At 55.3% G+C, this 5,000-nt stretch overlaps 1 non-coding gene across 1 annotated transcript in view; it reads right to left on the minus strand.

Moving 5' to 3' along the window:
- Positions 1 to 1,058, minus strand: part of LOC144413363 (small subunit ribosomal RNA) — a 1,810-nt gene extending 752 nt beyond the window's left edge. The window contains exon 1 of the ribosomal RNA XR_013469397.1: positions 1 to 1,058. This exon is cut by the window's left edge and continues 752 nt beyond it. This is a non-coding gene — a ribosomal RNA (small subunit ribosomal RNA).
- Between the last annotated feature and the right edge of the window lie 3,942 nt (positions 1,059 to 5,000).

A 5,000-nucleotide genomic window follows, 5' to 3' on the forward strand; every position in this document is an offset into this window, starting at 1 on the left:
ACGCCTCCCGATCGCTAGTTGGCATCGTTTATAGTCAGAACTAGGACTGTATCTGATCGTCTTCGAACCTCTGACTTTCGCTCTTGATTAAAGAAAACATTCTTGGCGAATGCTTTCGCAGTAGTTCGTCTTCCGCCGATCCAAGAATTTCACCTCTAACGGCAGAGTACGGACGCCCCCGTCTGTCCCTCTAAATCATTACCTCGTGCTCCGAAAACCAACAAAATAGAACCGAGGTCCTATTCCATTATTCCATGCAACACTATGCAGGCGAACAGCCTGCTTTGAACACTCTAATTTTTTCAAAGTAAACTTATCGGCCACCGCCGACACTCAGTCAAGAGCACCGACGGAGAACCGAAGGTGAGGCGAACGCAACCAGTGACACGCCTTGCGACGGACCGGCGGCGCTCGCCCAAAATCCAACTACGAGCTTTTCAACCGCAACAACTTTAGCATACACTGTTGGAGCTGGAATTACCGCGGCTGCTGGCACCAGACTTGCCCTCCAATGGATACTCGTTAAGAGTTTTAGGATGTACTCATTCCAATTACAGGGCCTCGTTAGAGTCCTGTATTGTTATTTTTCGTCACTACCTCCCCGTGTCGGGAATGGGTAATTTGCGCGCCTGCTGCCTTCCTTGGATGTGGTAGCCGTTTCTCAGGCTCCCTCTCCGGAATCGAACCCTGATTCCCCGTTACCCGTTAACACAAAGGTAGGCACGTAGCGTACCTTCGACAGTTGATAGGGCAGACACTTGAATGATTCGTCGTCGGTGCAGAGACCGTACGATCCGCGTGGTTATCCAGAGTCATCAAACGTCACAGGACGAACCCGGTCGGTTTTGATTTGATAAAAGCGCGCCTCCCGAAGTCGGCGCTTAATGCATGTATTAGCTCTAGAATTACCACAGTTATCCACTTCGCTTACGAGACCAAATAAACCAAGACTGATTTAATGAGCCATTCGCAGTTTCGCTTTACGAGAACTCGTACTTGCACCTGCATGGCTTAATCTTTGAGACAAGCATATCACTACTGGCAGGATCAACCAGATAGCTGCGACAGCTGCGCTCGGCCCTTGCTGGGCCGCCCGGCGCGTGCTCGTCGCATTCGTTTAAGACCGAGGCGATCGCCTGCGGCCGTACTCAGCTTCGACAGTCGCTGGCCGCGACGTCCACGCTCTCGCCGGCAGTGCCAGGCGGAGCGATTTGCGTTTTTTCTTTGCTCGCCCTCTCTCGGGCTCGATCCATTCAGTTTCGCACAAACAAGAGCTCTGCCGGCCGCCTGCAGCGGTGCCTAAAACCCGGGCATAACAATGCGACCGTTCTGCTAGGCCGACAAGCGCTCAAGCCAGACGCTCGATCGAACGCCCCCTACATATTAGTCGAGACAACGGCTCGCTCATTAGCATCGCGTTTGTACTTTAACTTTTTTTGGCTCGGCTTCTTTCGACGCCGATGCCGGCGACGCAGCACTCTCTCGCCCGCCAGCCACCGAGAAAAGGGTGCGCTCCGACCGGCCCCGCACCGCTCTTTCTTGGCTCATTCGAGTTTACTGTCTTTCGCTCTGACATGCCTTACCTAGGGTTAGGTTAGTATGCTTGCACGTTTGTACTTTAACTTTTTTCGGCTCGGCTTCTTTCGACGCCGATGCCGGCGACGCAGCACTCTCTCGCCCGCCAGCCACCGAGAAAAGGGTGCGCTCCGACCGGCCCCGCACCGCTCTTTCTTGGCTCATTCGAGTTTACTGTCTTTCGCTCTGACATGCCTTACCTAGGGTTAGGTTAGTATGCTTGCACGTTTGTACTTTAACTTTTTTCGGCTCGGCTTCTTTCGACGCCGATGCCGGCGACGCAGCACTCTCTCGCCCGCCAGCCACCGAGAAAAGGGTGCGCTCCGACCGGCCCCGCACCGCTCTTTCTTGGCTCATTCGAAATTACTGTCTTTCGCTCTGACATGCCTTACCTAGGGTTAGGTTAGTATGCTTGCACGTTTGTACTTTACCTTTTTTCGGCTCGGCTTCTTTCGACGCCGATGCCGGCGACGCAGCACTCTCTCGCCCGCCAGCCACCGAGAAAAGGGTGCGCTCCGACCGGCCCCGCACCGCTCTTTCTTGGCTCATTCGAAATTACTGTCTTTCGCTCTGACATGCCTTACCTAGGGTTAGGTTAGTATGCTTGCACGTTTGTACTTTAACTTTTTTCGGCTCGGCTTCTTTCGACGCCGATGCCGGCGACGCAGCACTCTCTCGCCCGCCAGCCACCGAGAAAAGGGTGCGCTCCGACCGGCCCCGCACCGCTCTTTCTTGGCTCATTCGAGTTTACTGTCTTTCGCTCTGACATGCCTTACCTAGGGTTAGGTTAGTATGCTTGCACGTTTGTACTTTAACTTTTTTCGGCTCGGCTTCTTTCGACGCCGATGCCGGCGACGCAGCACTCTCTCGCCCGCCAGCCACCGAGAAAAGGGTGCGCTCCGACCGGCCCCGCACCGCTCTTTCTTGGCTCATTCGAGTTTACTGTCTTTCGCTCTGACATGCCTTACCTAGGGTTAGGTTAGTATGCTTGCACGTTTGTACTTTAACTTTTTTCGGCTCGGCTTCTTTCGACGCCGATGCCGGCGACGCAGCACTCTCTCGCCCGCCAGCCACCGAGAAAAGGGTGCGCTCCGACCGGCCCCGCACCGCTCTTTCTTGGCTCATTCGAAATTACTGTCTTTCGCTCTGACATGCCTTACCTAGGGTTAGGTTAGTATGCTTGCACGTTTGTACTTTAACTTTTTTCGGCTCGGCTTCTTTCGACGCCGATGCCGGCGACGCAGCACTCTCTCGCCCGCCAGCCACCGAGAAAAGGGTGCGCTCCGACCGGCCCCGCACCGCTCTTTCTTGGCTCATTCGAGTTTACTGTCTTTCGCTCTGACATGCCTTACCTAGGGTTAGGTTAGTATGCTTGCACGTTTGTACTTTAACTTTTTTCGGCTCGGCTTCTTTCGACGCCGATGCCGGCGACGCAGCACTCTCTCGCCCGCCAGCCACCGAGAAAAGGGTGCGCTCCGACCGGCCCCGCACCGCTCTTTCTTGGCTCATTCGAAATTACTGTCTTTCGCTCTGACATGCCTTACCTAGGGTTAGGTTAGTATGCTTGCACGTTTGTACTTTAACTTTTTTCGGCTCGGCTTCTTTCGACGCCGATGCCGGCGACGCAGCACTCTCTCGCCCGCCAGCCACCGAGAAAAGGGTGCGCTCCGACCGGCCCCGCACCGCTCTTTCTTGGCTCATTCGAGTTTACTGTCTTTCGCTCTGACATGCCTTACCTAGGGTTAGGTTAGTATGCTTGCACGTTTGTACTTTAACTTTTTTCGGCTCGGCTTCTTTCGACGCCGATGCCGGCGACGCAGCACTCTCTCGCCCGCCAGCCACCGAGAAAAGGGTGCGCTCCGACCGGCCCCGCACCGCTCTTTCTTGGCTCATTCGAAATTACTGTCTTTCGCTCTGACATGCCTTACCTAGGGTTAGGTTAGTATGCTTGCACGTTTGTACTTTAACTTTTTTCGGCTCGGCTTCTTTCGACGCCGATGCCGGCGACGCAGCACTCTCTCGCCCGCCAGCCACCGAGAAAAGGGTGCGCTCCGACCGGCCCCGCACCGCTCTTTCTTGGCTCATTCGAGTTTACTGTCTTTCGCTCTGACATGCCTTACCTAGGGTTAGGTTAGTATGCTTGCACGTTTGTACTTTAACTTTTTTCGGCTCGGCTTCTTTCGACGCCGATGCCGGCGACGCAGCACTCTCTCGCCCGCCAGCCACCGAGAAAAGGGTGCGCTCCGACCGGCCCCGCACCGCTCTTTCTTGGCTCATTCGAGTTTACTGTCTTTCGCTCTGACATGCCTTACCTAGGGTTAGGTTAGTATGCTTGCACGTTTGTACTTTAACTTTTTTCGGCTCGGCTTCTTTCGACGCCGATGCCGGCGACGCAGCACTCTCTCGCCCGCCAGCCACCGAGAAAAGGGTGCGCTCCGACCGGCCCCGCACCGCTCTTTCTTGGCTCATTCGAAATTACTGTCTTTCGCTCTGACATGCCTTACCTAGGGTTAGGTTAGTATGCTTGCACGTTTGTACTTTAACTTTTTTCGGCTCGGCTTCTTTCGACGCCGATGCCGGCGACGCAGCACTCTCTCGCCCGCCAGCCACCGAGAAAAGGGTGCGCTCCGACCGGCCCCGCACCGCTCTTTCTTGGCTCATTCGAGTTTACTGTCTTTCGCTCTGACATGCCTTACCTAGGGTTAGGTTAGTATGCTTGCACGTTTGTACTTTAACTTTTTTCGGCTCGGCTTCTTTCGACGCCGATGCCGGCGACGCAGCACTCTCTCGCCCGCCAGCCACCGAGAAAAGGGTGCGCTCCGACCGGCCCCGCACCGCTCTTTCTTGGCTCATTCGAAATTACTGTCTTTCGCTCTGACATGCCTTACCTAGGGTTAGGTTAGTATGCTTGCACGTTTGTACTTTAACTTTTTTCGGCTCGGCTTCTTTCGACGCCGATGCCGGCGACGCAGCACTCTCTCGCCCGCCAGCCACCGAGAAAAGGGTGCGCTCCGACCGGCCCCGCACCGCTCTTTCTTGGCTCATTCGAGTTTACTGTCTTTCGCTCTGACATGCCTTACCTAGGGTTAGGTTAGTATGCTTGCACGTTTGTACTTTAACTTTTTTCGGCTCGGCTTCTTTCGACGCCGATGCCGGCGACGCAGCACTCTCTCGCCCGCCAGCCACCGAGAAAAGGGTGCGCTCCGACCGGCCCCGCACCGCTCTTTCTTGGCTCATTCGAGTTTACTGTCTTTCGCTCTGACATGCCTTACCTAGGGTTAGGTTAGTATGCTTGCACGTTTGTACTTTAACTTTTTTCGGCTCGGCTTCTTTCGACGCCGATGCCGGCGACGCAGCACTCTCTCGCCCGCCAGCCACCGAGAAAAGGGTGCGCTCCGACCGGCCCCGCACCGCTCTTTCTTGGC

This window comes from Styela clava, chromosome 15 (genome assembly GCF_964204865.1).
Source record: "Styela clava chromosome 15, kaStyClav1.hap1.2, whole genome shotgun sequence".
NCBI classification, from domain to species: Eukaryota; Metazoa; Chordata; class Ascidiacea; order Stolidobranchia; family Styelidae; genus Styela; species Styela clava.